Source organism: Coregonus clupeaformis, chromosome 36 (genome assembly GCF_020615455.1).
Source record: "Coregonus clupeaformis isolate EN_2021a chromosome 36, ASM2061545v1, whole genome shotgun sequence".
Taxonomy (NCBI): domain Eukaryota; kingdom Metazoa; phylum Chordata; class Actinopteri; order Salmoniformes; family Salmonidae; genus Coregonus; species Coregonus clupeaformis.
In genome coordinates this window covers 36,846,025-36,858,296 of record NC_059227.1, presented here as the reverse complement: position 1 = coordinate 36,858,296, position 12,272 = coordinate 36,846,025, and the positions used below count along the sequence as shown (strand labels likewise).

The 12,272-nt window shown below is 44.3% G+C and overlaps 1 pseudogene; it reads left to right on the top strand.

The window, feature by feature from the left end:
• LOC121552286 overlaps positions 1–12,272 on the top strand; it is a 154,086-nt pseudogene that overhangs the window by 541 nt on the left and 141,273 nt on the right.

Sequence of the window (12,272 nt, the reverse complement as noted above, 5' to 3'; positions counted from 1 at the left end):
GCTACAACGCTGGCTAGCACTGTTGTGTCGCACTGTCTAACATTTTTTTGCAAAACTCAATGATTCAGCCCGTTTGAGGCCTTTGGTTTGATAAACTATGTATTCAGTGGACGATAACCACAATTCACTTTAGACTAGAGGCAAAATCCCTATGCAAACACTCACTGTTAGTCAGCTATGCTGTTATCCTGCCTTAAAGCGGTCGAGTACAGATCACGTGTCAAAACAAACCAGCAATAATATGGTAGCAATATATAGGAACACGTTTTCATTTTAAAATGACGTGTTAAACAAGACTAACTGACTAAAAATAAAGCGAAAGCAAATACTAATGTTCAGTGTTTCTATAGCTACCTCAGCTAAATAGGGTGTGTGTTTTTGTAGTTAGGATTAGCTAACCAGATTACATGAAACGTCACTTGCCATCCGTTTAGATTAACGTTAGTGAAAAGGAAACATGCTTACATATTCCAAGTGCGATCCTTATACGTGTTATCTTATGTAGCTAAATTAGCTAATAACCATGTCATAACGTATGGAAAACATAGGACAGTGAGTGGTACTGTTTTCATGGTGTCTGCATGTCTTGTGGTGACCTGTCTGTGACCACTCTACCTTTTCACTGTCTCACCAGGTAAATTCCTGCCAATGAAAACTGTTGGGCCCCAAGTATGATGACGAAGTGGCAGAAGAGAACAGGTTTCATCCAAGCATGCTATCCCAGTATTTAAAGAGTGTCAAGGTATGTCTTCCATGATGTTAAAATGTGTTTACTAGTCTTTTGTTTCTCTTTGGGAAAGATCAATCAGAGCTCAATTCACCACTAGTCTGTCAACATATGTTTTGTGTATTTTCTACGTTAAAATGGGTTTGCTTATTGATCTAACAAACATTATCCGCTTCTATGACCGCAACCAGATCGAGAAATAGGGCGTTAAATATGTGAAGCTTCAGTGCAAAGGGTACGTATGAGTGACCTGTTTTTAAAACTCAAGATTAATTCTCCATGTTTACACATTCAAATGCCACTAGTTGAAAATAATATAATTTGTTGATTGATCTGATGTGGTGTTCCTTCCTTGTTTAGCCACAGAGCAATTGATAGGTAAGGAATGCAATGCGTGCAAGTTTTTTTTTTTTACTGGAGCTGTATATTTCCTTATCTTTGTTCATGTGTCTGGCGTGTTGTTCATACAGAAACACATGTTGTGAATACATTGTTTTTGTTTTGTTTTGATAGCAGTCAAGAGGTAAAATACAGTCACATTTGAACTTGGTGCTACATTATCCCAAAGTATAGAGGATGTTGTATTGTAACATATTTGCCTGACAACTCAGTGGGCGTGGTGTTTGGCCAGAGCCATGTGGATGTGTAGCCAGGGGTGTATTCATTATGTCTTGCAATGGAAACGTTTACAGTTTAAGAACTAAACAGAAGCAAACATAGCAAACGGAACAAATCAGGGAGGGACCTCGTGTTCGTTGAAAAACCTTTTCTGTTTGGAGTAAACGATTTCTGTTACAAAACGTTTTGCAACAGAATCAGTGTAATGAATACACCCTAGGCAAGTAGCATAACAGCAAAATTGATTTTCAAGGTACGAGTATGTACACGTTTGTCCACTAGGGAGAGCCAGAATATAACAACCAAACAGTTCTAATCTTTTTAGTACCAACCAGACACCCTCCCTTCCTAATATTCTATCAGCTATTTGTGATAAGATGCATTTTGTTTGTAAAAACTATAAAATGGGTTTGCTAAATATTAAGTCAAAGTAATTGCATCTTCCCACAGGCGTTCTTGTAGAATTATAACCAAGTGTGTTGGTTGGTGGTCTGCTCTGCACATAGAGGTGGTGAAACACATTCATATCTGACTGAAATTGGTACTGATCATATGCCAGGATATTAATAAACAAATTGGATGGAAACCTGAAATGTGTAGCGGCTTTTGCAGGGGCCATGTTTAGTATAGTTCACCATATCTGTGTATGCAATCACTTTGTTGTAGCTCAGTGTGTGACCTGTCTGAGTATACCTCACAAGCCCACGGTTTGGAAAGGACCAACTGGACCCCTGCTGCTTAGAGGCTTGAAGGCAGATAAACCAATTTCAAAACCTTGCAGTCATGAATGATAAATGCACAACCACCCCTGTTGTGCTTTTTTGTATGTCCTTGAGCATCTAGCGGGAAATGAATATTTCTCAGGCTGGAATATATGAATGTCGTTATAAAGATGTCCTCCTGTTGGCCACCCGTTGATCTTTATCTGTTGTCTCTCTGGTATTAATGCAGCTGTTGAAATTAGACAGTGGGGGCTCGTGAATGTAACCCTTTAACGACCCCCCATCATCATTACTGGAGATTTCATCTCCATTTATGCTACCAGACAGACATCTTGTCCTGTCTGACGGACAGGGTGTTACAGCAGTCAAGCTGAGGTCAATCAGTGGAAACATGTACCCAATGGAGATTGCCATGCATTGACTATTCAGACTATCAGAGAAGGAGAGAAAAATATTCTTATCCTGATTACTGGGATAAGTCCAGATTGACTTTCTATGACCGTATTTTCAGAGATTTCATCAGAGATCTCCTAGTGGCTGGTCAAACCAGTGAGTTCCCATTTTATACCACTCTCTAATTATTCCCTTTTAAAGTTGAATAGAAATGGCTGACCAACTGACCAACTGCATCATGGCCGAGGGAGATGCTTCACAGACTGACGAAGCATGGCGTCTAAAATCAAACCATTTCCCCCCCCAAACCACACATGAATGCTGATAAAGGCTCTGCCATGAACATTTTAAAGTGGAGTGAAGATTTAGTTTGTCCCTATGATCCTTCCCTGCCTTGAAGATCAAAGCAAACATGGACCGATTCCCTCTGTTCCCTTTCCTCTCCTGTCCCCTAGCGTTAGATTGCGTCTGCCGTCCGTATTCATAAAGTGACTCGGTGTAGGAGTGCTGCTCTAGGATCAGGTTCTCCATGTCCATTCATTATAATCTAAAAAGCAAAACTGTTCCTAAATCACTCCTACTCTGAGATGCTTTAAGAATACAGGCCCTGGAGTATGTAGCTAACCTCCAGTTGGCTGATGAACTGGTTTTAAACATGAGGCTCCCACTTAGAGAAGCACCAGCAGATCGTTAAACCAGGTGTACACTACACTAATTTGGGGTCCGATTTAGCTGTCCCAGACATGTTTTTGAGATGGGAGGCAAAATCCCCATGTCGTTGCCTACTCTGGGCGTGCATCTGTCAACGACGCTCGTTTAATGTTACGCCTCGATCACACCGACTGCGTCATTGCGCAAAATGGTACGCAGCATCATCTGGATATGTGTGCAAATGAAGTTCAACCTTCTGCTACCATTTCTGTCAAGCCGTCTACGCATACAGTTTGATGCATACGTTCGATAAATCCAACGTATACACCACACAGAACGCACCTCAACTGCCTCTGCAACGCAATGCTGAACGGCAAACGCAGCGTTCCATTGAAAATGAATGTACTTCTGGTGTACCAAAATGCAATGACGCTGTCGGTGTGATCGAGGCGTTAGCGTGTCAGAGACTGAGTGCTACCGATCCTATCTTTGAGCAGGTCCAGACGTCCCGATATTTTCAAACATGTTTGATTTTATCGGCACAATATCTGCAATACTCTTGTAGTGTGAGATCTGCAACTACAAGTTGAGAACAGTGATCAGCAATAGCCAATGAGAGCTCACCAAAGAAGCCAGTGAGACTACGTTGTTTTGCATCACCCAGAATGTGTAGACTCGTGCATGAGCCATGACTACTACTACTATGCGTTTGTGTACTTGCCTTTAACCAAAGCGTCAAATCGTTACAGCTCTGAAGTTCACAAGCAATTTTATTCAATTCAAAATGTTGGCTAGATATTTCAACTCTGTATGGCAAGCGTGAATGTCTGACTGAAAACATTTGAGGCTGCTTTGAGCCACAGCTCGTTCTAGCTACGTTAACAATCTAATCACATCATTGTTTTTGCGAGACAGCGTGGTGGTATCGAGATTCCTCATGAGCAAGTGAAGTATCGTTTAGTGTGTGACCCCCCCTGTCTGTGCCAGATCGTTTAGTGTGCGCACCACTACCTTGGCAAGACAACAAACTACAGGAAAGATGTTGTTTTAATGTGAGAGGCTCAGCGAGGTTAGGATTCTGAAAGTTGTGTAGTGAACACCCGGCATAAGGGCTCTCTCAGGTGGATTCAGTGGGCGTTATGCGTAGCCAGGCCACCACCTCCTCTCTTCACATATAGGACTATTGATTTTGCAGGAGAGAGATGGTTGGAAAGTGACAGGGTTATTGGACTCAAGTCAAATGTATTTATAAAGCCCTTTTTTACACCAGCAGATGTCACAAAGTGCTATACAGAAACCCAGCCTAAAACCCCAAACAGCAAGCAATGCAGATGTAGAAGCACAATTGCGAGTACACACACACACACACACACAATTGTAGTAGTAGGGACAGATGGGCACGTTGCTTTATTGACTTATGCAGTGTCTGTCTCTTTTTGTTCTCCCACAGGTGTCCACTGCACGAATGGCTTCAATTGGACAGGCTTTCTGATCTGTGCATACCTGGTGGAGAAGATGGACTGGAGGTAAGGTCTAGCCATTCCAATCAAGCAACACCCCAGGGAACTGTGTTTGTTACACACTACTTCTGTGTGTGTGTGTGTGTGTGTACATCCCACTGCCAAATCACTTAATGGATTCCAACATTGACCACACAACCAACACAATTCCCAGAGTGGTTTGGCTTGTGTCACTCCTCTGTGTGTTCAGGATGGACTTCTGTAGTCTGCTAAGGGGGTGGAGCCATGTTGCAGTGGAAGCAGACTTAAGGCGTCAGCATGCTTCAGTTCGGCTGGCGCCTAGCCGAACCGAACAAGTGTGCTCGCATACTCCCATAAAATATATTCGCTTGCATAACGAGAAAAAAAACGGCAATAGTACTGTTTGTCCATCTTGAGACGCCGTAGCCAGTATAAACTTCCTCACAATAGTCAGAATTAATCTAATCTAAGACAACTCAATAAATCTATAATTAATTTTGACATTTTTGCAGAGGAGGTCTTAGCCGCGCAATTTTACATCTAACGAAGATGTTTGGTGCTGTGTTTTTCAATGAAATTATTTGCAGGAAAACTAGTCATCTCTCGTTGAATGACTACAAAGACTTTATTGAAGAGTCCCTACTATTGACCAATCACTGATGAAGGGGTGTAGACTTCGATTTATGCACGAACTCTACCGAACTGTTTTGGGTGGGAAGCATGCAGACTCCTTTAGCCTTGTGGTTGATTGGGTTGGGTTCTATCAGAGGCTTCTATTTCAACTATCTCTGCCTGCCCAAACCACGTGATAAGCCCCAATACAAAATCAATCACCTCATTGACAACTCTGCAATGTCATCTTAGACCAGACTACTCCAGTAAATATACTGCTGGTACACTACATTACCAAAAGTATGTGCTCGTCAAACATCTCATTCCAAAATCATAGTCATTAATATGGAGTTGGACCCCCCTTTGCTGCTATAACAGCCTCCACTCTTCTGGAAAGGCTTTCCACTAGATGTTGGAACATTGCTGCGGGGTCTTGCTTCCATTCAGCCACGAGCATTAGTGAGGTTAGGCACGGATGTTGGGCGATTAGGCCTGGCTCGCAGTTGGTGTTCCAATTCATCCCAAAGGTGTTCGATGGGGTTGAGGTCAGGGCTCTGTGCACTCCAGTCAAGTTCTTCCACACCGATCTCGACAAACCATTTCTGAATGGACCTCACTTTTTGCACAGGTGCATTGTCATGCTGAAACAGGAAAGGGCCTTCCCCAAACTGTTGTCATAAAGTTGGAAGCACAGAATCGTCTAGAATGTCATTGTATGCTGTAGCGTTAAGATTTCCCTTCACTGGAACTAAGGGGCCTAGCCCGAACCATGAAAAACAGCCCCAGACCATCATTCCTCCTCCACCAAACTTTACAGTTGGCACTGCATTGGGGCAGGTAGTGTTCTCCTGGCATCCGCCAAACCCAGATTCGTCCGTCGGACTGCCAGATGGTGAAGCGTGATTCATCACTCCAGAGAACGCGTTTCCACTGCTCCAGAGTCCAATGGCGGCAAGTTTTACACCACTCCAGCCGACGCTTGGCATTGCACATGGTGACCTTAGGCTTGTGTGCGGCTGCTCGGCTGCTCGGCCATGGAAACCCATTTCAGGAAGCTCCCGACGAACAGTTCTTGTGCTGACTTTGCTTCCAGAGGCAGTTTGGAACTCGGTAGTGAGTGTTGCAACCGAGGACAGACGATTTTTACATGCTACGCGCTTCAGCACTCGACGGTCACGTTCTGTGAGCTTGTGTGGCCTACCACTTCGCTACTGAGCCGTTGTTGCTCCTCGACATTTCCACTTCATAGTAACAGCACTTACAGTTAACCGGGGCAGCTCTAGCAGGGCAGAAATTTGATGAACTGACTAGTTGGAAAGGTGGCATCCTATGAAGGTGCCATGGTGAAAGTCACGGAGCTCTTCAGTAAGGCCATTCTACTGCCAATGTTTGTCTATGGAGATTGCATGGCTGTGTGCTCGATTTTATACACCTTTTAGCAACGGATGTGGCTGAAATAGCCGAATCCACTAGTTTGAAGGGGTGTCCACATACCATTTGTATATATAGTGTATATCTTTGTTCCATTTTGAATGGATTGGTAATTGGTGATATGTTGGTTTGAGTAAGAATATATATAATTTGGAGACTATGCCCTTACTTACCCTTGCTGTCATTATTTTGTGAATAGGATGAGATGCTAGATCTGAACCTCAGGGTTCCATAAGCACGTAGAGCAGAACAAATCTGCAAATAAAATAAAAATGAAGAACCAGGCAGATTGTATTGCGTTTTCAAGTCTTGGAACACACGTAAGCTACAACTCTCCACAATGTCAGAGAGAGTATGATTTCCCTTCTCACGCCAAGCTGTAAAATATATTGTCTGGCTACCCAAGAGAAGACTGTGATTATTAAACAATGGCATATGGGGATGATGACTAATGATGTATTTCCAATGGTTCCCCATTGAACGCCATATTGTATTGTTTGCCTGATGATTGGGTCAAAGGTGAGTTTGGCTTTTTTGATAGAGATGTTGGAATATGCCAGATATTGGAGCCTGTACGGCTTTGCTAAATTCTCTTCCAGGGGGCACCAGGCCACTGGGATATTGAGGTTCAACCACACACGTTGTGGTCTTAGCATAAAGGCCCAAAAATATAATTTAAGATTGGGGAGGTTTTGGCCTCCAGGACAGTTTGTTCCATATACATTTGGAGATAACGTATGCAGTTTCTTCCAATATCCCAGTGGTGGTGAAACTGGAATCATAGAGCTGTAAAAGTTTATCCGTGGAAGTATGTTCATCTTAACGATGGAAATGCATGTCTGAAAAGAGTTTAAATTTTTGCATTGAGACCATCTTTGCAGGTCTGACTCTATTTGTTTATGAACACTAACATTGGTAGTGGTGGTGATCTGTAAGGTTGGAGAGTTGTCAATACCTAGGTATTTGAAATGGCTTACTATTACTCCTCATTCAGCGGAAATATTGCAGATTTTGACCAATTTTTGTAACCTGAGATTGAATATACACTGCTCAAAAAAATAAAGGGAACACTTAAACAACACAATGTAACTCCAAGTCAATCACACTTCTGTGAAATCAAACTGTCCACGTAGGAAGCAACACTGATTGACAATAAATTTCACCTGCTGTTGTGCAAATGGAATAGACAACAGGTGGAAATTATAGGCAATTAGCAAGACACCCCCAATAAAGAAGTGGTTCTGCAGGTGGTGACCACAGACCACTTCTCAGTTCCTATGCTTCCTGGCTGATGTTTTGGTCACTTTTGAATGCTGGCGGTGCTTTCACTCTAGTGGTAGCATGAGACGGAGTCTACAACCCACACAAGTGGCTCAGGTAGTGCAGCTCATCCAGGATGGCACATCAATGCGAGCTGTGGCAAGAAGGTTTGCTGTGTCTGTCAGCGTAGTGTCCAGAGCATGGAGGCGCTACCAGGAGACAGGCCAGTACATCAGGAGACGTGGAGGAGGCCGTAGGAGGGCAACAACCCAGCAGCAGGACCGCTACCTCTGCCTTTGTGCAAGGAAGAGCAGGAGGAGCACTGCCAGAGCCCTGCAAAATGACCTCCAGCAGGCCACAAATGTGCATGTGTCTACTCAAACGGTCAGAAACAGACTCCATGAGGGTGGTATGAGGGCCCAACGTCCACAGGTGGGGGTTGTGCTTACAGCCCAATACCGTGCAGGACGTTTGGCATTTGCCAGAGAACACCAAGATTGGCAAATTCGCCACTGGCGCCCTGTGCTCTTCACAGATGAAAGCAGGTTCACACTGAGCAGATGTGACAGACCTGACAAAGTCTGGAGACGCCGTGGAGAACGTTCTGCTGCATGACCGGTTTGGCGGTGGGTCAGTCATGGTGTGGGGTGGCATTTCTTTGGGGGGCCGCACAGCCCTCCATGTGCTCGCCAGAGGTAGCCTGACTGCCATTAGGTACCGAGATGAGATCCTCAGACCCCTTGTGAGACCATATGCTGGTGCGGTTGGCCCTGGGTTCCTCCTAATGCAAGACAATGCTAGGCCTCATGTGGCTGGAGTGTCAGCAGTTCCTGCAAGAGGAAGGCATTGATGCTATGGACTGGCCCGCCCGTTCCCCAGACCTGAATCCAATTGAGCACATCTGGGACATCATGTCTCGCTCCATCCACCAATGCCACGTTGCACCACAGACTGTCCAGGAGTTGGCGGATGCTTTAGTCCAGGTCTGGGAGGAGATCCCTCAGGAGACCATCTGCCACCTCATCAGGAGCATGCCCAGGCGTTGTAGGGAGGTCATACAGGCACGTGGAGGCCACACACACTACTGAGCCTCATTTTGACTTGTTTTAAGGACATTTATATCAAAGTTGGATCAGCCTGTAGTGTGGTTTTCCACTTTAATTTTGAGGGTGACTCCAAATCCAGACCTCCATGGGTTGATAAATTTGATTTCCATTGATAATTTTTGTGTGATTTTGTTGTCAGCACATTCAACTATGTAAAGAAAAAAGTATTTAATAAGATTATTTCATTCATTCAGATCTAGGATGTGTTGTTTAAGTGTTCCCTTTATTTTTTTTGAGCAGTGTACGTTTTTAAAGATGTTGAGAAGGACAGGTAGAGAATGAAAAATGTCTTCAACATATAATACAATATCATCTGCATGAAGGGCTCTGTGTTGTATATGTGTGAGGTCACAAGGAGGGATGCTGTCAGTATCAATGAAGTCACGCTTAGGGAAAGACAGAGCTTGAGGTGAAGAGCCCACCAGAGGTGCTGAATCATTTACTGCAGAGAGGAAGGGGATGAATGTGTGTTTGGGCAGAGAGAGACTGGATCTGGAAAAGGTTAGCAGAATCTGTGAATTCCCTTGGGCTTAGTGTTGGAGGTATAGACAGGATGAGGATGGACCTCCTCCTCATCCCCCCCATTTCCTCTGGTTTAATAATCCCACAGCACTCACAGACAGAGAGTCTGAGATGTGCATCAGTTCTGGTTCTGGATGACAATATCACATGTGGTTAATCTTTCCTTTCTCACACTGTCAGCCACAGAATCAGTCAGCGGACATACAATAACTACTCAACTACTAAGCAGCGATGTGATCAGAAACAGTTGTTGAATGATTTTTGACAGGGTTATCCATTGGTCAAAGACGATTGATGAGCTGAGACGGTGTAGTCCACTTTGATAGCTAATTGACATCTCCTGTCTCTAGAGAGGTCTACTTTTAGGCCAGAGGGCCTGACTGATGTTTTGTTGTGATCCTATGTGTTTTTTCTCTTGATGTGGGTCAGTGCTGAGGGGGCGGTGGCAGCGTTCGCTCAGGCCCTTGCAACCTGGGATCTACAAAGGCGACTACCTCAAGGAGCTCTTCTGTCGTTATGGAGACACGGAAGACGTGCCCGCCGCCCCCGCGCTGCCTGAGTGGTGCTTCGACGATGACGACCAGGACGATGATGGCAACGTGATTGGTCAGGAGTCGTCTCAGTCGGGCCCCTCCTCCTCTGGATCGGCGCTGGGTAAACGGAGGAAGGAGAGAATAAAAGTGGTGAGACTGACTGAGAAAGGACTGAGGAAATAGGCTGTAGCCAAGGAGAGACGATGTGTCCCAAATGGCACCCTATCCCCTTTAGTGCAGTACTTTTGACCAGAGCCCAATGGAAAATAGGTTGCCATTTGGGATAGGGCTGCACAATTTATCAAATTCACATAAAAATTGCAATATTGACATGTGCAATATCCATATCGCAGAAGCATACAATATTTCGAACCGCCCGTCAGCCGCGTGTAATATGTTTTTATAGTATAATCTGTTTGTCGTCTCTCGCTCCTCTTGTGACTGCTTCCCACACACAAAGCCCTGCCCCCTGTCACTCTAGCACCGCACTTCCTTCTCATGGTTAGATTCACTCTAAAGGCATCAGCATGCTTCAGTTCGGCTGGCGGCTAGCTGAAGTCGGCTAGGCGAACCGAACGAATGTGCTCGCACACTACCTTAAAAGACCTTCACTTGAAAAACGAAAAGTGGCAATAGTACTGTTTGTCCATTTTGAGATGCCATATTCGGTGTACACTTCCTCAAAAGAGTCAGAATTAATCTAAGATAACTCAAGAAATCTGTCATTCATTTTGACGTTTTTGCAGAGATCGTAGTCGCTCAATTTGGCATCTAGCTAAGATGTTTGGTGCAGTATTTCTCAACAATTTTTTTTGCATGAAAACGAGTCGTCTCGTTGAATGACAACAAAGACTTTATTGAATAATCCCTATTGTTGACCAATCACTGATGAAGGGGCGTAAACTACGAACAAAAACGTCACAAAATGTCATAATATATGCACAAACTCTTCTGAACTGTTTCAGCTGGGAAGCATACGGACGCCTTAAGGTTGCCTGCTGTTCTGTTAGGTCAAATGCTGTCAATACATTGTTCCAAACAGCAATACTACTTAGAGTGAGTGTGAGAGAGAGAATGCATTGGTTCTGCTCCAGTTCACACAGACTGACTGTGAGAGCCGTGTGGGACCCTCTGAAATTCTCTCTCCAAATGTGCATAGTGTGCCTTTTGCTTTAAATGTTGCGTTGTGTGACCACAGAGTGAAGGAAAAGCAGCCAACAAGTGCTCAGCATATGTGGGAACTCCCTCAAGACTGTTGGAAAAGCATTCCAGGTGAAGCTGGTTGAGAGAATGCCAAGAGTGTGCAAAGGGTGGCTATTTGAAGAATCTCAAATATAAAATATAAACACTTTTTTGGTTACTACATAATTCCATATGTGTTATTTCATAGTTTTGATGTCTTCACTATTATTCTACAATGTTGAATGAGTAGGTGTTCTAAAGCTTTTGACTGGTAGTGTATGCTGAGCACTTGTTGGCTGCTTTTCCTTCACTCTGCAGTCTGACTCATCCCAAACCATCTCAATTTGGTTGAGGTTGGGGGATTGTGGAAGCCAGGTCATCTGATGCAGCACTCCATCACTCTCCTTCTTGGTAAAATAACCCTTACACAGCCTGGAGGTGTCATTGTCCTGTTGAAAAACAAATGATAGTCCCACTAAGCCCAAACCAGATGGGATGGCGTATCGCTGCAGAATGCTGTGGTAGCCATGCTGGTTAAGTGTGCCTTGAATACTAAATAAATCACAGACAGTGTCACCAGCAAAGCACCCCCACACCATAACACCTCCTCCTCCATGCTTTACGGTGGGAAATACACATGTGGAGATCATCCGTTCACCCACACGGCGTCTCACAAAGACACAGCGGTTGGAACCAAAAATCTCCAATTTGGACTCCAGACCAAAGGACACATTTCCACCAGTCTAATGTCCATTGCTCATGTTTCTTGGCCCAAGTAAGTCTCTTCTTCTTATTGGTGTCCTTTAATAGTGGTTTCTTTGCAGCAATTCGACCATGAAGGCCTGATTTACACAGTCTCCTCGCAACAGTTGATGTTGAGATGTGTCTGTTACTTGAACTCTGTAAAGCATTTATTTGGGTTGCAATTTCTGAGGCTTGTAACTCTAATGAACTTATCCTCTGCAGCAGAGGTAACTCTGGGTCTTCCATTCCTGTGGCGGCCCTCATGAGAGCCAGTTTCATCATAGCGCTTG